Consider the following 21,917-nt stretch of genomic DNA (forward strand, 5'->3'; position numbering starts at 1 on the left):
TGACTGATTTAGAAAAACATCGGCTTAAGTAATCAGGCCAGAGTACTGCTGCTGACCGCAATGCTGGCAGGAAACCTGCCCTTTCTTTCATCGTTCCTTTCATGAGCGTTTAACGTTCTACAAAATCTAGCTTTCAGCATATTAATAGTGGTCTGATTTTTCCAAACATTGGGAATATAGAACATACCAGTTCCATGTTATCAAGCACCTATATTTTCTCTGACTTTCATTCAAGTATCACTAACTGGAAACCCAGAAAGCTGTAAAAAAGTGATTCCAGAAATCAGATTTGGTAAGACATGGATTGCTTTCTGTAAAATATCAGATCTCAGACTTTTTGAAAGGACTTGACAAACAAAAATATCTCTTCTATAAATTGACACTACGTTTTGTATAAACTAGAAGGAAGAATGGAATTAATGTTTTGAGCAGACCTTACACACCACCAGCTGCACATGCCTACATTAGGGTAATGCAGGCTTCTTTCATAATAAACTTTGCTAAACAACCACTTCATTCAGCGAGCGAGCAGCTAACAAGCACATGAGAATATGTTCATCTGTACATGCCTCTGGGAAGAGGTTGTCTGTAAGGATATGTGAATCTATCTGCAGAGAGAAATTGTTTTTCTGCTTAAAATTAAGAAATTAACAATATTTTCCTTTCTGCAGAGGAATGACAGAGAAATTCAAGCCAAAATACTGTCCCACAGATCCGAAGAGATTGCCTTTCAAGCCATATCAAATTTTCTTTCCAGATCTTTCCTTTTTTGAGATTCTGCTTTCCAAGTAAACATGCTTTTGTTAGTGAAAGGCGAACACTTGTCATCATCTTAATTTCTACTACCAGCCCTTTAATGCATGTATCACAGAAATATCTGAATTGTAGGTCTATTCACTAAGACACACCACCAGTGTTTTTGAAGGGAAAAAGTCAAGTTTGTAAAGAGTGAAAAATTTAAGTAAACATTCTTAGTAGGGGTGTGGTAAACAGGTACTCTTATAGATTGCTGATAAGCAAGTTGGTAGAATTCTGTTACAAGCAACTTGACAATATAAAGTTTTAAATGTTTATACCCTGGATCCAAAAATTCCATTTTAGGGAAGTTATTATAAAAAATCTAGACTAACATAGAGCTTTGTGCACAAAGATATTTATTGCAGTATTATTTGTAATAGAAAAACATAGGACATACTGAATATAGGGAAATGGCTAAGAAAAAATTAATGTAACCTCAATAGAATGCTATGCAGCCATGAGAAATGTTTGTGAACTTTGGTAATAACATGAAAATGTTTGTATTATAATGTTAAATTAAAAAACAGAAGACAAACACATATATTATAGATACACGCACACACATACATAACATTTGCTTTTAACTGTGCTTGTAAAAATAAACAATGAATTTCTACATGTAAAAAAAAATAAAAGGAATGCCCAGCCAGTGTGGCTCACTGGTTGAGCATCGACCTATGAACCAGGAGGTCACCATCAGGGCACATACCCAGGTTGCAGGCTCGATCCCCATTAGAGGGTGTGCAGGAGGCAGCCAATCAATGATTCTCTCTCGTCATTGATGTTTCTATCTCTCCCTCTCCCTTCTGTGAAATCAATAAAAATACATTTTTTAAAAATAAATAAATAAAAGGAAATATTGGGTAATTCTTTTCTTTTCACATTATCTATATTTTCCAAATATACTCCAAAGAGCTCCTTAAGGAAACATTTTAAATAAAACAAGAGGAATTCTAAAATGACAGATTAGAATTGATACTCAATATTTCTGACTAAAATTAGATTAGGCTGAGGGAGGCCAGATGTGAGAAAGGGATTTTGGTGTCATTAGTATGTATGGAATGAATGCATAATTAATTCATTTAATTAATAGGTGTAAAAATTGACTTTGGGAAGGAGAAAGGGAATCTTAGAAGTCATAGTCAAACCAAGAGAATCATCTAGTCCACATTATGCAGTAGCAGCAGGGAGAATGAACCCTGGGGAGACTGAGGTGTAATTTAAGAACTGGAATAATATAGCAGCAGAGAATTTATGGGAAGAGAAACTTTCAACAAGGGAGAGAAGATCAGAAATGTTAATGCTACAGAGATGCAGGGAGGTCAAGCCGAACGAGGAGAGGGAAAAGGCACTGAATTAAGCCAGTTAAAGGCTAATTGGGAATCTAAGGAGATAAATCAAATCTTAGAGGGTGAATAGTGAGGAAATGGAGGCCATAGGTACACAGGGAGATGAGAAAGGGCAGCAGGTTAGACCTAGGGTTACTTGTCTTTTTTTTTTTTTTTAATGTGTTTATTGATTTTAGAAAGAGAGGAAGGAGGGGGAGAGAAACATCGCTGTGAGAGAGAAACATCAATCAGTTGCCTCTTGAATGCACCCTGCCCTGGGATTGAACTCACAACCTGGGTATATGCCCTGACCAGGAACAGAACCCGCAACCATTTGGTGCACAGGAAGACCCTCAACCAACTGAGCCACACATGCCAGGGCTAGGGTCACCTGTACTTTACAAAACAGGGAAGACCAGTGTGAGTTTGGAGGCAAAAGGAAGAAAGCCCAACCTTGACTGATAGAAGAGTCAAGATGTAGAAATAGCCCAGAACCATCCTGCCCTTTGTCTGCTTCCAACAGTCAGAGGCTAACCACATATCTGCACCTAAAACTGTTTTTACCTTTGGGACCCTTTTTCTAAACCACCCCTAGACACAAACCATCTCTTCTAGTCAAACCATGCTTACACTACTTCACACATGTGCTCACATGGCTCTTTCCTCCCTCTGAGGCTGTTCCTTCTCTTTCAAGGGTCCTCTCTGCTACCATGAAGCCAGGGGCCATCCATTGTCCTTGTATCAGTCTCCTAGGACTTCAACAACAAAGTGACACAAATTGGCTAGCCTAAAACAACATTTTATATATATATATATGTATATATATATATTCTTTCACAATTCTGGAGACTAGAAGTCTGAAATAAAGTTGTTGTCAGGGTCATGCTCACTGTGAAGGCTCTAGAGGAGGTCCATCCTTCCTCATTCTAGATTCTGGTCATTCCTGGCAATCCTTAACATTCTGAGGTTCCACGTTGACATGAATTATGTGTTGGGGGGGAGGGAGGGAGACACTATTCAACCCAGTATAGTCCTCATCCTTTCCTCAGAGAGTGGCCATTCCTCTGTGGTGCTACCTACCTCTCAATTCATCTGCTCTCTGCTCATGACTCTGAAATCTGTATTCCTAGCCTCAATTTAAACTTCACTCTCCAAACCCACATTTCCTATGGCTCACGGAACATAGTTGAGTGAGAAATCCAGAGGCCCTTTAAATAAAACATGTCCATTTCAAGAAGAAAGCTCATGGTGCTTTCTGAGGTTTCTGTTTTAATTTAAGATAAATCCATCTTGTCTCCCAAGTGAAATACCTTGGCATTATCTTCAACTTTCTTTTCTTCCTAATCATTTTTCCATCACATCTAAACAGACAATAGATATATACATTTAATCTCACAAATCTCACTCAAATTTGACCTCTTCTTCCCCCTTCTACTGCTAAGGCCTTACTGTGGGTTCTCAACCTTTTATCAGACTATTCAGGCAACAAAAAGGCTCAATTCAGTAAAATATTATAGAGCATCTACCATGCAATGGTGCTGGGCATACCAAGAAGGATTAAACACAACCTGTCCTTATGTAGCTTTCAGTTTCAGCTGGTCTCTCTGCCACCAGTGTTAATGAATTTTCTAATATTAGAAACCAAATCTGATAATGTTATGCTGTGGCTTATAACTCTCTTTTGACTCCTTTTTTCCTAGTCATAAAAGACATTTCATAACCTGCCTCCCCATGTACCACCCCCTCAGCCCTACTTGCCTGCCCACTGCCTTGGTGAGCTTCTTGCTCTTTGCTTATCCATGGCAAGGAGGAGTGTTTTCTCTGCCCTATTGTGCCTATGCCCTGGCAAGCCCTTACCTACCATTAAAGTGAAATTCAAATGATGTAAGAAGGTGGTCTAGTTTTCTTTTTCTTTTTCTTTTTTTTTTTTTTGCATGTAACAGTCCAATTTTCCCCAACACCATTTATTGAAGAGACTGTCATTACCCCATTGTATGTTCTTGCCTCCTTTGTCAAATTTTAATTGGCCATATAGGTGTGGGTTTATTTCTGGGCTTTCTATGCTGTTCCATTGATCTATATGTCTGTTTTTATGTTAGTATCATGCTGTTTTGATTACTATGGCCTTGTAATATACTTTGATATCAGGTAGCATGATTCCTCCAATTTTTCTCTTCTTTCTCAAGATTGCTGTGGCTATTCAAGGTCTTTTGTGGTTCCATATAAATTTCTGAATTATTTGTTCTAGTTCTGTGAAATGCACCTATTGGTATTTTGATAGGAATTGTGTTGAATCTATAGATTTCTTTGGGTGGAATGAGCATCTTCTTATTCATGAGCACAGCATATGAAGTAAGAGGTGGCTCCACAGGTTAAAATTAAATATCTATCCTATACTGATACTCAACCCTTATTAGGAGCGCTTGCTGTTTATATTGCTTATTTTGACATTTAGTCATATGCTGTCTTATGTTGCTACTTAATTGCTGAATGTTCACACATGAGTATGATCACTTCATCCAGACTATAAATAAGTTGGTGACAGTCATCACATCTTAAGGTTTTATACCCCACAATGTATATGGCACAGTATCAAGGACAAAGCAAAAGTATTTAATTATTGAAAGGCCATTTTATCAATGTCATTTTCTCTATAACCAAACTCAGAGTCTAAAATCATTAAATGTGTACTTTTGTACTTTTTAGGGTACACTTACAGCTTCAAAATGACTGGCAGGAGGAGAAAAGCCCTTGTTTTACCTAAAATTAGTTATTAAATGTTAAATAATTGGCTGTTACCATATTCAATTGAGAAGGCATGGAGAGGTTTAGTGTAAAGGGTAATAAAAAAAGATATTGTCATCAGCATTTTTCTAGAAAGATAATAATAAAAAAAGTCACTTGAGAAAGAGGCCTGCCTTTATTAGTGGCCTGGGAGAGAACATCAAATTAAGCTAAAGCCCAATCACTCCATTAGAGAAAATCGAAAACAACAGAAGAAAATCTCCCAGGATTTATCAACAAAATATAGATATATGAGGAGATTAATCAGGATTTCTTTAGGTTTAACTAAATCATCATGTAGCATCTCTAATTTAAAAACAACATTTTAAAAGTAAGATGAACCTTTCCCTGCTGGTTCCTGCTATTTCCTTAAATCCTTTCATTTAATGACTATAACTCTACCCACAGGCAGCAGGGATCCAATGAAGGTTGAGCAATTACTGAGTTGTCATGGGATTATAAAGATAAGCTATTTGGATAATTTAAATTAAAAAATTACTCTCCTTTATCTCCAGAGTGGTTTTGAGGACCTGGTTATTCGGCAATTTGGCAGGCCTACAACTCATATTCTCAGAATAGACATTTTAAATGTGCTTCTAACACTAGAAAATTATTTCAAACTGTTTTCAACATGTTCAGTGATGAAACGATGGAAGGCTAAATATCATCCCAGTTAAAAAGTAAGTTTGCTGCTATTTTCACTATATTGGTTAGCTAGCTCCTTTTAACTCTTGGGTCAAAGTTTTTGGATATTAAAACAAATAAATTCACTTTGTTTTTTCAAGCATGAATGATATGCTTAATAAGCCTCAGAGAACAGAGGTTACTCATTCTGGTTATGTTTTACTTTCTTGCAAACACATACTCATGTTCAATTGAACCTCCTCCAAGTGATTTTTAAGTATTAAAGGTTAACACAGCCCTCCTTTTTCAAGGATATTTTGAGCAACTGTTGTGAAACAAAATGCAAATTATTTTTAAAAAGCTGGTGTTAAATTTAAAAAGCACTAGTCAAGAAATCACCCAAAGTTTAAGCTCACATAAAAACCAACTAAAATTACTGATGGGTAAGCACCTCATAATGTTGAACAGGAAAAACATTCAGAACTCTTGACAACGGGTTCAAATTTCCTGACCTGCTGGACAACCTTCCCTTTCCATGTCTTTCCTAGATTCCATCAGGCCCTGTTTTACTCTCTGCAATAAACTGTCGTTTATCTAGAATGCAACCAACCAGAAACTTAAAATAAACAGGACGATGTTTTCCTATGCTCCCCTTTCAGTTAATTTACAGGTGTATAGTGAATGCCTACCACATTCCTGACACTGTGTATCATTTGCCATGGGCATATGAAATATGTCACAAATGTTGATTTGAATTGTGTAACTTCTTTTTTTATGAGGAAAAAATAGCAAATACCAAGCTTCCAGAAATTTAGTCTATAAAGCAACTTCCAACACATCAAAAGGATAATTCTGATTCAATCTCTGCCTTGTTCATCTATAACCACAGCAAATACTCTGATGGTAAGAGAAAAACACTATAAAATCTGAAAGCTCCAAAGGGTCAAATTTCTCCCAGATACTTTTAGTTTCTAATGTATTATATTATTTGACTTTTTTAAAATGTAACTAATAATTTATATGTCCTGTTAATAAAAATAACCTATTATTCCACATAACAAATAAATGAGAATTTGAATCTCTTCTTATTATATGCAAGACCCAGGATAGATTTTGAAGGGTCAACAAAAAATTGCTGAATGATTGAGATTGTGTGCATAAGGCAAATCCCCTGTTATTCCCACACAGGTCGGTGGACATGTGAGCTATGAGTGGCAATTAGAAGTTTAATTTTCTCAGACAGTGAATTTCTAGTTTGCATGGAAATAATTCTACAGATACAGGGAAGCTTGACTAGAAACCACAATTTAATCTATGAAGAAGAGTTTAATACTCTTCCATGGAGATTATACATGCACTCTTCTCTTCACCCCCATAGCCCACATCCCTGGGGAAATAAAGGTTCATTTTTCCCTTCCAAATTAATGCATGTCTGTTTCTAATTCTCTACTAGACCACCAATAATTGTCACACAGGAAATTCAATATATACAAGATTCTGATTATAGAAAAACAGAAAGATTATATACATGGGGTCAGCAAAGTTTTTTGTCTCCACAGGGTTTCCTGTTTTATTGCCCTATATTAGAGTATCCTGAGAATTTTTAAGAAAAAAGATATCTTCCAAAGCAGGTACTGGTAAATAAAACCAAGGAATTAAAAGTCCTGCCTTTTTAAAAAAATATATATTTTCTTGATTTTTTTACAGAGAGGAAAGGAGAGTGATAGAGAGTTAGAAACATCGATGAGAGAGAAACATCGATCAGCTGCCTCCTGCACACCCCCTACTGGGGATGTGCCTGCAACCAAGGTACATGCCCTTGACCGGAATCCAAGGTGGGGTGAGGGCATGTGACAAGGGTTAGGAGAGGCCGGGAGGTCAATGGGGAAAAAAAGGAGACATATGTACTACTATTTGTAATACTTTAAACAATAAAATAAAATTTTTTTAAAAAAAGTCCTGCCTTTTTCCAAGAGTACAAAGACAAGTAAGAAGATCTATCCAGTGATGTCAGTCAGGTGTTAAAGTCCCCTACTATGATTATAATGCTGTTGATCTCTTCCTTTAAGTCCTCCAGAAGTTTTTTTTTATGTTTGGGTGCTCCTATACTGGGTGCATATATGTTTACCGGGGTTATATTCTCTTCTTGTATCTATCCTTTTAGTGTTACGAAGTGGCCTTCATCGACTCTTGTTATGACCTTCAGTTTGAAGTCTGTTTTGTCAGATATCAGGATTGCTACCCCAGCTTTTTGTTTTTCTTTTCCATTTGCATGGAAAATGTTTTTTCATCTCTTCACTTTCATCCTGTGTGAGTCTTTTGTCCTGAGATGGGTCTCTTATAGACAGCATGTGTATGGGTAGTGTTTTCTTATCGATTCAGCTACCCTATGTCTTTTGATTAGAGCATTTAAGTCATTTACATTTGAGATACTTTTAAAAACAGAAAATCATTTATTTTTATAATTGATTTTCCATATGAAGTATGATTACAACTTCTATTCAAACACAACCATTTTTATTGGTGATATTTACTTCAGCTTTTATTATTTCGTATTTTTATTTTTGGCAAATTACTTTGATGTTAGGACAAGTTAACTATCTGAGAAAATATTAGATTTCTACTTCTCCTGTTTTATCAAGATAAATTCTAAATAAATTATATATTTAAGTATTACAAAATGAAAATATATATGGATATTTGAAAATTCTTGTAGTAAAGCAAGACTTCCTAAATTTAACACCAAAAAGAAAACCCATACAAGGGAATGTTGATAGTTTGACTACATCAAAATTGTAAACTTCTAGATGTATAATTCCATAAGTATGATGTACACCAAGTACCAAAAAAATTCTGAATAGAACATTTTTAGAAAAGATTTTAGAAAAATATTTTAGACTAGAGGCCTGTTGCACGAAGAGATTCGTGCAATAGGCCTTCCTTTCTCCTAGCTGCCGGCACAGGTTTTCCTCCAGCACCCGAGACTCAGGCCTTCGCTCTGGCCAGAGCCACCTTCCGTCTTCCATCTTCACTGCTCCGGCTCACCTTCGGTCTTCCCTCTGCCGCTTGGAGCCTAAGTATGCAAATTAACTGCCATCTTTGTTGATGGTTAATTTGCATATTGCACTGATTAGCCAATGGGAGGTGTAACGAAGGTATGGTCAATTACCATGTTGGTCTATTATTAGATAGGATGGTAAGAAAATAAAGGAATTCTTCAGAAGCAAAAATGTCTGAAATAGTGGAATCCAGGAAGGTACTCAAGCACTAAAAAGTATAGTTGCCTGGAGGCATTTGCTGATTTCTGGCAGTTTGTAGGTTTCAATGAGGAAGGAAGGAAGGAAAGAAAGGGAAAGACAACCCAATAGAAAAATGGTCAAAAGACATGAAAAGGCATTCTTAAGAGAAGCACCCACAAATGTCCAATAAATTTATGAAAAAGATGCTCACCTCACCTCATCAATAATCAGCAAAATGTAAAAGAAAACCACAATATATCATTTTACAGCCACAGGCGACTTTAAAGTTTAATAATATAAAATGTTACAATATTACAGCAATAATGTGGAACAATAGAAGCCCTTAAACACTAATGGTGGGAGTATAAAATGGTACAAGCACTTTATTTCTTGTTGTTAATCCTCACCTGAGGAAATTTTTCTATTGATTTTCAGAAGTGGAAGGGAGGGAGACAAAGAGAAACATCAATGTGAGAGAGACACATTGATTGATTCGTTGCCAACCACACGCACCCCAAACAGGGCCAGGAATTGAGCCTGCAACCTCAGTACATGCCCTTGACCAGAATGGAAGCCTGGACGCTTCATTCCACAGGCCAACGCTCTATCCACTGAGCCAAATGGACTAGGACAGTACAAGCACTTTATTTATTTATTTATTTATTTATTTATTTATTTATTTATTTAATAACAGCTTTATTGAGATATAATTCACATACTATAAACTCTATAAACTCTACCCTTTTAAAATGTACAATTCAGTGGTTTTTATTATATTCAGAGTTGTAGAATCTAAAAATTACCACTATCTAATTTTAGGATCTTTTCTTTTACTTTCTTTTTAAACAGACATGCTCAGCCCTATCTGTTTGGCTCAGTGGATAGAGCCTGAGTGTGCAGACTGAAAGGTCTAGGGTTAGATTCTACCTCAGTTGCAGGCTCCTACCCAGCCCGGACCCTGGTCAGGATGCATGCAGTAGGCAACCAATCAATGTGTTTCTCGCACATCGATAATTCTGTCTTTCCCTCTCTCTTCCACTCTCTCTAAAAATCAATGGGAAAATATCCTTGGGTGAGGATTAAAAAACAAACAAACAAGAAAGTGGGTAATCTGGTCAGAAGGTCAAATCTCCAAAATGCATGCAAGCTGCTCTTCCTCTGAAACGCTTCTCCGTGCTACCTGCTCCTGGGCAAGGGAGGGGCCATCAGGGGGTCAGGACTGAATGTTCTTGAGCATCTCCTGGAAGGCCTGTGGGGATGGTGCCTCCGCATTATGGAAGGTGACCTGGACTCTGCCGTGCAGGCTGAAGCATTTCAGCTCCAGCCAGATGAACCCGAAGCGGTCCTCATAGAACAGGATGAAGACTCCAGGGATGCACTGGGGGTTGGTGAAGCCATACCCAGCGACAATGCTCACGCCATAGAAACACATCCTGCAGGTTCGGGGGTAGTTCTGGTTACTTGATCTCATGCCCACAAGCAGAACAAATGGGACAGGCTGCTCCTCCAAAGCTGCAGACCTGGACTCCCCGATAGTGGGCTCTGCCAGCCATGGCCCTCGCCATCCTCAGTCCTGTCTTCTTGCTGCTGCTGCTGCTGCTGCTGCTGCTGCTGCTGCTGCTGCTGCTCCTGAATCACCTGCTCGCAAACCTCCTGGAAGATGCGGGAGAGCTCATTGAAGTTGCGGAAGATCTCAACATCGGGCAGCTGGATGCGGTGCAAGAGGTCGATCTCTATCGTCTGCTGCCTGGCAGGGACCTTGAGGTCACCCGTGATCTTCGTGGCCCTGGCATGCTTCCCATGGAAGCTGAGCATGACAATCTCTAGGCCATGGGCATCGTAGGTGCCTTTGAAAAGGCCTGGCCTGATGAGGTCGTCTGGCTGGCTCGGGGGAGGGGGAGGTAGATGTGGCGGTAGGTCAGGTAGTTGTCGTAACGTTGGTAGATGAATTTCATCAGGATGAACTGCAGCCTGTCCTGGAAAACGTCCTCCAGCGTTTGCTCCCATTCTTCCCTCAGCCACGTTCATAAATCCTCTCTGCTCCAATCAGATATCCAGTGGTAGTCCGTCTGGTTGCACGTGGTGGAGAACCTGTCCTTCTGAATCTGCATGTGGCAGCTGTGGGGCCCTCTGCGGCCGTACATGCACTCCCCCGTGGCCGGTTTTCTCGCTGTCAGGCGAATTCTAAATGGGGGCTTGAATTGCATTGGGTCATCCACATGAGGGTCATGGGGAGGCAGGTAAGTCCAACCAATAATGTGTAAGCCGTCCACCACTACATCCAGCAGTCCTCTATAGGGCCCGTTATCTGGCTGCCACAATCCCAAAATGTGTCTGCATGGGTGGAACATTCTCGCATAGACTTCCCGACACGACATACCCATTATCTCCAGGTTCTGCAAGTTTTCACAAAGGCCATACTCCTCCGGCGCTGTCTCCAGATGCTGTTGGTGTGCCATGTTTCACGCGCACCCCCTGGTGGCCAGCGCACATCATAGTCACCGGTTATTAAGTTGTTCTGCCATTTGGTCTATTTGCAGGGTTTTATATACATAGATAAGCAGCTGACTTATGGGGGGCTGCAGAGCAGATTTTTGTGGATGACCTGCTGCTCTCCCATACTGCTGGCAGTATTGGAATAAATGCTCATTTAAGATTCAACCCTGTCTCTGGCTCAAGTAGTGACCGGCAGCCTGGACCCTTTGATTGTCTGGTTACACTATCTCTGAGCCCTTTCCTATGCTGTTCCATCTGTTTACACAGCTCTCCCACTCCACCCAACACTCAAACCTCTACCATTGTTCTAGCCTCACCTACTAATGGCACATGATCTTCGTCAAGAAGCATCCTCTGAAGCCCCAGGTCTGGTCAAGTGCCTCTCTCCCTGGTACTTGGTACTCCAAAGCACCTTGGGCTTAAATGCCTATCAGTAAATGAGTGACTAAAAAAGTTGTGGTACATTTCTACCATGGGATACTGTACAGCAGTAAAAAAACAAAAACAAACAAATAAAAAAAAACAATCTCTTACCCTTTGAGACAGCATGGAGGGACCTAGAGAGTATTATGCTAAGTGAAATAAGCAGTCAGAGAAAGACAAGTATCACATGATTTCCTACAAGCACTTTAAATAACAATATGGCACAGTGGCTGCAACCAGTGTGCATCCCACCAGCGATGTACTAGGGTTCCCTTTTCTCCACAACCTCACTAATACTTACCATTTGCTGATTTGTTGATGATAGCCATTCTGACAGGTGTGAGGTGATACTTCATTGTCGTTTTGATTTGCACCTCTCAGATGATTAGTGAATTTGAGCATTTTTTCATATGTCTCTTGACCTTCTCTATGTCCACTTTGGAAATTAACCCCTCATCAGATGTGACAAATATGTTCTCCCATTCAGTGGGCTTTCTTTTCCTTTTGTTGATTTCTTTTGCTGTGCAGAAGCTTTTTATTCTGATGTAGTCCCATTTATTTATTTTCTCCTTAGTTTCCTAGTCCTAAGAGATGTAACAGTAACATATTGCTACGATAAATGTCTAAAATTTTGCTACATATGGTTTCTTCTAAGATTTTTATGGTTTCATGATTTACATTTGAGTCTTTCATCCATTGTCAGTTTATTCTTGTGTATGGTGTAAGTTGGTGGTCAAGTTTCTTTTTTCTTTTTTTTTTTCTTTTTTTGCATGTATCTGTCCCATTTTTACAACACTATTTATTGATGAGACTGTCTTTACTCCATTATATGTTTGTTGCCCCTTTTATCAAATATTAATGGAGTTTCCTCAAAAATGTTAAAATGGGACTCTCATTTGACCCAGTGACCTCAATTGTAGGAACATATCCTAAGAAACCTGAAAAACCAATCAGAAAGAATATATCCACTCTTATGTTCATAGCAGCACAATTTACAATAACTAAGATCTGGAAACTATCCAAGCGCCCATCAGCAGGTGAGTGGATAAAAAAGCTGTGGTAGAGAGAAACAAAGATGGCGGCATAGGTAAACACCTGAAATTCCTGCCTCGCACAACTACTTCAAAAATACAACTAAAAGACAAAACGGACATCATCCAGAACCACAGGAAGGCTGGCTGAGTGGAAATTCTACAACTAGAAGGAAAGAGAAAAGCACACTGAGACTCAGAGGAGGTGCAGAAGTAAAGTGCAGAGGTACGGAGGCGCATGCAGAAGGGCTGGCAACTGAAGACACGGTTGTCTTTTTCAATCAGGAGGGAGGCACAAGCTCCCGACTGCTCTGAACTCCAGTTCCAGGCGAGTCTCTGGGGACCCAGACTCATACAGGGAGAAACTGGACTGTCTGGCATGGGGCGGAACTCGAGGGCGGCTTTCTCTCAGAGGTGCTTGCAGCAATTACTGCGGGATACTGAGACCCGGGCCTCATAGGGCAGGACTGAGGATCACCCATAGCTGCTTGCTCCACCCTGTTGATTCCCTGAGACCCTGCCCCACCCAAGCTGTGCGCAGAGGCTTTGGCATATGAATGGCCTGGCCCTTTGCAATCTAAAATTACCTAACGAACTGCAGCTGGGTCAGAGAGACCCAGAACATCCAAAAGAAGGCCCAAGGCTCCACAGCAGCTTGCATTGCTTCACAGCTGGGCCTCATCTGGGCACCTCCAAACCCCAAACAAAGAAGAGGAATCTGCAGATCTCTCCATAGCTCCTGCTGGGTAGCCTCAGGCAGAGGCTAAATTAGCACCTCCTTAAAGATCCAAGAGCCAGTGTACCCAGTGGTCAGAGTGGGACCATCCATATTACAATTCCTCAGATCCATAAGGGACACACTCAGGGGGGCAGACTCAGAGAGCACCAAAGCCCCACTGAAGCAAGTTTTGCTCCATAAGGGTGTATCCAGCACAGAAGTTCTCCCACCATAGACACAGTTGATTCTCATAGCCAATTGGCTTGGAGGTCATTTCCTCCCACTGATACCAACAACAATCAAGGCTTAACTACAACAAGACTGTGCACAAAGCCCAAAAAAGGGTGCACCAAGAGTTTCCACCTCAGGTAATTGGGGAGGCTGAGCCACTGGGCCCTATAGGACACCTAGCACACAAAGCCACTCTATCAACACAGGGAAGCATAAAAAATGCAGAGACAAAGAAACAGGTCACAAATGACAGAAATGGAGGAAAGCAAACTACTGGATATAGAGTGCAAAACCATGGTTATAAGGTTTTTCAAGAATTTCCTAGAAATTGCTGATAAATTTAGTGAGACCCTCGATAAATCTAGTGAGATCCTCGAGGATATGAAAAAGGACCAACTAGAAATTAAGCATACACTGACTGAAATAAAGAATATTATACAGAGATCCAACAGCAGATTGGAGGATCACAAGAATCAAGTCAAAGATTTGAAATATGAAGAAGCAAAAACACCCAACCGGAAAAGCAAAAAGAAAAAAGAATCCAAAAATATGAAGATAGTGTAAGGAGCCTCTGGGACAACTTCAAGCATACCAACATCGAATTATGGGGGTGCCAGAAAAAGAGAGAGAGCAAGATATTGAAAAGCTACTTGACGAAATAATGACAGAAAACTTCCCCTACCTGGTGAAAGAAATATTTACAAGTCCAGGAAGCACAGAGAACCCCAAACAAAAGGAATTCAAAGAGGACCACACCAAGACACATATAATTAAAATGTCGAGAGCAAAAGACAAAGAGAGAATCTTAAAAGCAGCAAGAGAAAAACAGTTAGTTACCTACAAGGGAGTATCCATAGGACTGTCAGCAGATTTCTCAACAGGAACTATGCAGGCCAGGAGCGGGTGGCAAGAAATATTCAAAGTGATGAATAGCAAGAACCTACAACCTAGATTACTCTACCCAGCGAAGCTATCATTTAGAATTGAAGGTCAGATAAAGAGCTTCACAGATAAGAAAAAGCTAAAGGAGTTCATCACCACCAAACCAGTATTATATGAAATGCTGAAAGGTATTCTTTAAGAAGAGGAAGAAGAAGAAAAAGGTAAAGATAAAAATTATGAACAACAAATACATATCTATTAACAAGTGAATCTAAAAATCACGTGAATAAATAATCTGATGAACAGAATGAACTGGTGATTATAATAGAATCAAGGGCATAGAAAGGGAGTGGACTGACAATTCTCTGGGGGGGCGGAGAGGGGTGTGGAAGGTGCGGGAAGAGACTGGACAAAAATCGTACACCTATGTATGAGGACAGTGCTGCGGGGGCGGGAGTTAAGGGCAGAGGGTGGGGTGGGAACCGGGTGGAGGGGAGCTATGGGGGGGAAAAAGAGGACCAACTGTAATAATCTGAACAGTGAAGATTTAATTTAAAAAAAGCTGTGGAACATTTACACAATGTAATACTATGCTGCTGTAAAAAAGAAGGAACTCTTACCATTTGCAACAGCATGGATGTACCTGGAGAGTATTATGCTAAGTGAAATAAGCCAGTAAGAGAAAGATAAGTATCACATCATCTCACTCATATGTGGAATCTAATGAACAAAATAAACTGATGAGTAAAATAGAAGCATGGAACAGACTGACGAATTTCAGAGGGAAGGCGGTGGGGGGACAGGGGGAGGTGGTTTGATAAACTGGGGAAATATATGTATTCTCCATGGACACAGACAATAGTGTGGTGAAGGCCTGGGAGGGGCAGGTGCAGGGTGGAGGGGGGTCAATGAAAAAACAAAAAACAGAAAACCAAAGGGAACATCTGCAATACTTTTAACAATAAGTATAAATTTTAAAAAAGAATTCATTATAAAAATAAATAAATAAATAACAATTTGACTTTTTTTTTTAACAGAAAACATGCCTACCCTATGACCCAAAATTCCAATAGTAAGAATACACTTTTTACACATATGCACAAGGAGATATGTATAAGAAGATTTAAGGTAGCATTTTTGTGTGTAAAATGCTACCTTAAACTGGAAACAACAGAAGAATGAATAAATAAATTATGATATGGCCATAGAGTAGAATACCATATATGCATTAAAAAGGATGTTCTCAATGGATAATGTTTAGTTTTAAAAAATAAAAAGTCACAAAAATATATAAAGTATAATTCTAGTTATCTATAGTCCAAAAATATGAAAAATTAAATAATACTGTTTAAAAATTGCCTATATATGGTAAAACTATAAAGACAATAAGAACAAAATGAATGTAATTGGTTACCTCTGGAGAAAAGAGAAAATGTGATATGATAGGAGCTCATACAAGCTTCAAAAGTTTGGGAAATGTACTATTCTTCAACTGGGATGTGTTTATAGGATTATTTGCTTAATCCTATAAACATATTTAATCAAAGATAGGCTAAACACTAAAACAGACAATCCATTTTAAAAATTATAGATGTGCAAGTAAAGACATAAAAAAATATTAAACATTACTACTGATTAATGAAATAGAAATTAAAGGAAACATGTGATGACATTCAACTGTGGAATGTCAAAGATAAAAATAAAAGGGTAGTATAGGATTAAAAAAATCACTCATTCCATAGAAGGGACTATTCATTGATAGGTTTATTTCTAGGGAACAATTTGGCAACAGATACACAAGCCTTAATGTGTGCTTACTATTTCACTTAGGAATTATGCTTCTAGAAATTCATCCTAAAAAAATAAAGTGTCTTTATGTATGGAAAACTTTTTATAACAATGTAAACTTGAAAACAATTTGAATATCCAATAATTAAGGGTTGAGTAAATAAATTATAGCAATCTATAGAACATCACATTAGTAACAATTAGGTCATAGCATAGATACCTTATTGTGAGAAGAAAAATGTGTTGATAATAATATTAAATGGGAAAAGATAATTGCAATATAAGTGGACATAATATAACACAGTGTCCCCAAAAAATGTATACACACTTTATTATAAAGTCAGTTTTTATTAATATACAGTTCATTTTCAAAATTAAGTGAGCTATCAGCTGTTAAAGTGTATGTACATTTGGGGGGACATCCTATATATTCATTATATATACTAATATGTTTGTGTATAAACAGAGATATTAAGTGATAGACATCAAAATGAAAATGTTAACACTTGTTACCTCTGAATGGTAGGATTTGAGTTATTTAAATTTGTCACTTTGCTTGTCATTATTTTCTACAATAATTATATATAATGAATAATTTTAAAAGAAACACATTTTAAATGTAGTACTTAGAAAAATAATATTGTGTATAAACAGCACCAGAGATAATACCATTGCAAGTTTTTTAAACTTCACATTTCTCTTTATGGTGAATCTGGCACTTTTCAAAGGGAAGGTGCTGAAGTTCAAAAAGTAGGAATGTGGAATCTAACACAAGACTATCTAATGACAGAACATGATTAAAGTCACTAGTGAAATGGCTTTTAAATGCCCTATTGTGGCCACAATTTAATACAACAGAGTAAGGAAGTCATAAAAATTAAAATCCAATATCAGGGAACAAATTAGACAATCTGCAGAAATCTAACATATTTTTTTAAAAGTTATCTGGAGTTCAATGATAGTATATGTTAAATATGAGAACCCTACATATAGGAGAAGGAATTTTTAAGTTATAAATTGTTTATACATTGTACTTCCATTATGGGAGTTTGATATATCCCCTGACATTATACAGTTAATAATGTAATGAGAAGAAAAACAAAAGGAACCTAAGAGACCATGGGGATTAGTAATAGGACGTAGGGACTTTCACCTCTAGTTCAGTGTTTGGAACTTAGCCTACATCAACAAATGACTAAGAATTATAGCCTCACTTAATTCCCAGTGGTTACATGCCCCCACCCCTTGCCTGGAGAAAAAGTATTCAACCCAAAGAGCAACCTACTAAGGTAGCATTTATACTAGGACCCTGTAAATGCTGTTGAAATTAAAGATCAACCCTGATTTTTACCTTTTCTCTAAATAACTATGCATGTATAAAAAGAGGAAATGAGAAAGTAAAAAATTCAAGTATATAGGTGGCTTAAATTCACATAAAAACATTTAGCTCTGACTTTCACACAAGTGCTTGTACATTTCCCTTAAACACACTAAACCATGCTGTAATTAGAAGACAAACTTGATCAGTCCTAAATATTTTAAATTTCATTTCAAATTTGATGTCCCTACTATCAAAAATGTCCAAGGTTTCTGTTAGATTTAAAGCATGGTTTACACCTCCCAATAAATAACCCTAGTTCATATATTTTCTAATAGAACATTTTCCTAATAGAGTTAAGAATTTTCTATCAGAGAATGAACAATTATGCCACAACTTGCTAACAAATATTCTTGACTGTGAAGACCCAATTAGTTATGTCTGTTTGACTCATTCTGGCTTTCATTCAGAGACTGAATTTATGTGGCGAGACCTGTTCTTTCCTAGAGATATGACTCCGGTGATTGAATAATGCTAAGTATACATGGCTAAGATCCCAAAATCTGACAAATTGTATTACTGCTTGTAGAAATTTAAATTCCAGTTGAGAGCATCTCACAGTTCCCAAGGGCCATCACAAACTGTAATCATAAATGTTATTTATTCATGACTAACTAAGACAAAATTAGTAGGTAGGGGGTTGAAGGGGCAGGGGTGGGAGGTTATTGGAAAAATAAATCTGTCAGCTATTTAAGTTAAACATAACATTCAGAAGCAACTTATTCAGCTATAAAATGATTTGGTATATTTCTAACAGCAGATTTATTTTTGAAATTTACCAAATGCGGAGACCTTATAGTCTTATACAGTGACATTATAAAGTGATAAGAGCCTTCAAAAATTCACTTGTTTCAATGCCCTTTCCTATCAAACTTCTGAAGAAAAGTTTATCATCAGAAAAGAATAAGAATAAAAAAGACAAAATCAGCTAAAGCCACTTGAAAGAAAAATTTACTAAACTAAGCAGATTCTGCCTGATCCAATATGTTGATTTTTTAATGTTTTTTAAAAGATCGGATTTCAGATTTAAAACATGAAAATAAACTATAGTTTGCATACCAGGTGCTCTTTAAAATATATATATTATGCCCAGCCAGTGTGGGTCAGTGGTTGAGCATCGACCTATGAACCAGGAGGTCATGGTTTGAGTCCCAGTCAGGGCACATGACCAGGTTGTGGGCTTGATCCCCAATGTGGGGAGTGCAGGAGGCAGCCAATCAATGATTCTCTCTCATCATTGATGTTTCTCTCTCTCTCCTCCCTTCCTCTCTGAAATCAATTAAAATATATTTAAATATATGTAGTTGGAGTGGGGGTAAAGTAGGGGAGGCCTTAATGGTCTGGGGAAAGCCTGAAATAAACAACTAAACCCTTTTCAGCCTTCTAGAAAGAATTCTTAAGATAAGATAAGAGACCATTTACCACAGGAGGATTCAATTAAACATACTCTGTTTCTATGGAATAACATGACACCATTTGGGTGACATAAATGCTTTGACAACTGGATGAAAAAATGGGATGCTCTGATCTTTAGCTACTCATGGATGGCTTTAGAATAGATGTAATTCCACACTCTGGTTATATTTACCACAAGCCACACACACACTCAATATTTTAGTGACAAAATAAATCATAGCCTGTTTGTATAACAACAGGTATCTCGGTCCTATAAGAAACTATTCAAGGAGAGTTTTTATTGAATGTTTTTCCCCCCCATGGCCATAGTTAATTTAATTCCATACCTTTCATTTTATTTTGTCAGATGACTATATATAGCTTTATCCCTCTTTTCTTAACAAGTCAATTTCCTGATAGCTCTTTAAATGTTAGACAACGAGTGGATTTTTAGTGATTTAATGCTCTCCTAAGGTAGAAAATCAATAAAATACTTCAGCTAGATAGCTTTTTAAAATATGCCAAAATAATAAGCTATCATTCATATATATGCTAATGATGCCACAGACAGACTTATCCTTGGGTCTTGGGGTCCCTTTTCTTGTGTGGTCCTAGATGTGCGCTGGTCCCTAATGACCAAGGGCATTTGCCTTTAGATATATTTCTCTATGAAAAGTCCATTTTGTTCAGGTATCAAACCTGACCAAATGAACAGTGTGTAGTGACTATTGGAGCAATACAGGACAAAGTTCAATGCATCCTTAACAGGCAGCCCCAGATCAGACTCAGCATTCAAGACCTCAGCTTCCTCATCTGTACAAAACAGACAGTAATACCTCATAGCATTGTTGTGGAGATTAATTTAAGTTAGTTCACAGTAAGCCTCAAAAACTGTGGCCTTTTACTAGATCAAAAAAGCCACACACAGAAAAAATAAAATTATTTACATGGAAGAATTTTTTGCTTGGTTGGTTTTCAAGAATATTCTCTACTAATTATCGCCTGTTTACAAATTAGGTGTATGTGCTTCTCCCTCCAGTAGTTCAGTTCTCCAATTTTCTTGATAAAGTTCCAGGTTGAAGCTTCAAATCCTTGCCATGAAATTCTTTATCCAGGGATTATCTATTACAGAGAAATCAGTGCAGACCCAGATTTTTGTTGATTTGAAACTTATACAATTTGGAGGCTTTCTTTAAGAAAAAGAATATGAAACTATGAATACAAAATAGGTAGAATGTTGTGCAAGTGAGGGGTCTCTGAGGTTTCATTAAATGCACAGTAAATCCACCCCTGATAGCAGTTTTAGCATCAGAAGCATCATGTATTATTTTCATTTTTAATGCTTATAGACAGAAAAAAAAACTAATTTGTGCTGAAAGGTAGGCAGCATGTACTTACAGTACAGGTGGGCTGTTTGCATGATATTATGAAAGCAAAATTTTTGTTAATCAAATAATTTCACATGTATAAAAGAGTGAAAGAACTCCTGCAGCCAATGTCTTTTATAATGTCATGAATTCTTGTGTAAAAATGAATAAGCTATTTTCAAAAGTTAGATTCTTGCAACCTGCTTTCTTTATTGCAGTAACTGTAACTACTTTTAACTTCTCTCAATTACTAACTATGAGATAGAACTTTGTAGGAGCTTATCAGATCTAACTCAGATACACCATAATTCGTAAGTTAGCCTTGATCATAAAAAGACACTTGTTTGGAGGAAACATTTTTATCACCTAACATTATTTTCTTCACAGTACTCTTGGAAAATAAAATTAGCCTACATCAAGAGAGGTATATGATGGCAAACCTATCACCTGTTATTGTAGCCAACCTAAAATTCTAAACTAATCCTATATATTTAATGACATACAAACTTTAAATGTTTCATAAATTGACTCAACTTCTTGACTTGACAACAACCACTGTCTCTACTCAGTCATTTTTCATTCACTCTTCAACCTGCTGTGGTCTGTTAGACACTCCCACTCCTCCCATTAAACTGCTCTCTTCAAGATCAAATAGGACTTCTGTTTCTTAATTCAGTCAACACATTTCAATTTGAAACACATATACTTGAAACTCACTTATATAGCACCATGCAGCCCAGATTGCCTACTATGGCAAACAATAGCCTCATGACCCAACCCCAGCTTATTTCTCCAGCCTCAACTCTTTTTTCCACCATCCTTGCTCTCTCTACTCCATTCATACTGAACTGCTTACAGTTCCACTGGAAGCTCCCTGAGCCTTTTATGAAAGGCCAATTCCTCCCTTTCTCTGGCTAGCTTGACTCTAAGAATTTATCTTAGATGTCATTCCTTCCAGGAAGCAAGCCTTCCTTGACTTCTCAAGGTGGGGTTAATTGCCTCTTCCTTACACTTTCTGTGCTGCTCCATCCCATGACATTATAATTTCCTGCTTACGTGTTTGACAACCCTCTGGACTATAATATCCTTCAGAACAATGGTGGTAAACTCAATGCTTAATACATAGCATGTGTTCTACAAATATTTGTAGAAAGGCTGAGAGACCAATAAAAATTTTAAAAACAAACTATTTTAAAAGATAAATAAATAACACACATCAATATACACAAACCAACCAGATGATTTTACATAGACATTTGGATAAGTTTTACTTCCTATTCATAAAGTTCAATTACAGCAACAAAATGCATTTAATCATTTCAAATAAAATTCATTACCAGGTAATCAGCACATAATCACCTGATTAAAACTAATCAACACTTGTATCTCTGTATGGAAATAAAACCAATAATTTAGTCTACATTACTGTCCATAA

General features: G+C 37.7%; 1 long non-coding RNA gene and 1 pseudogene across 1 annotated transcript in view; both read right to left on the bottom strand.

Annotated features, from left to right (window-relative positions):
• Window positions 1-21,917, bottom strand: part of LOC132213349 (uncharacterized) — a 345,325-nt gene that overhangs the window by 84,558 nt on the left and 238,850 nt on the right. The gene's annotated exons all lie outside the window — the stretch shown is intronic.
• On the bottom strand, window positions 9,987-11,572 carry LOC132213881 (F-box only protein 31-like; annotated as a pseudogene).

This window comes from Myotis daubentonii, chromosome 12 (genome assembly GCF_963259705.1).
Source record: "Myotis daubentonii chromosome 12, mMyoDau2.1, whole genome shotgun sequence".
Lineage (NCBI taxonomy): Eukaryota > Metazoa > Chordata > Mammalia > Chiroptera > Vespertilionidae > Myotis > Myotis daubentonii.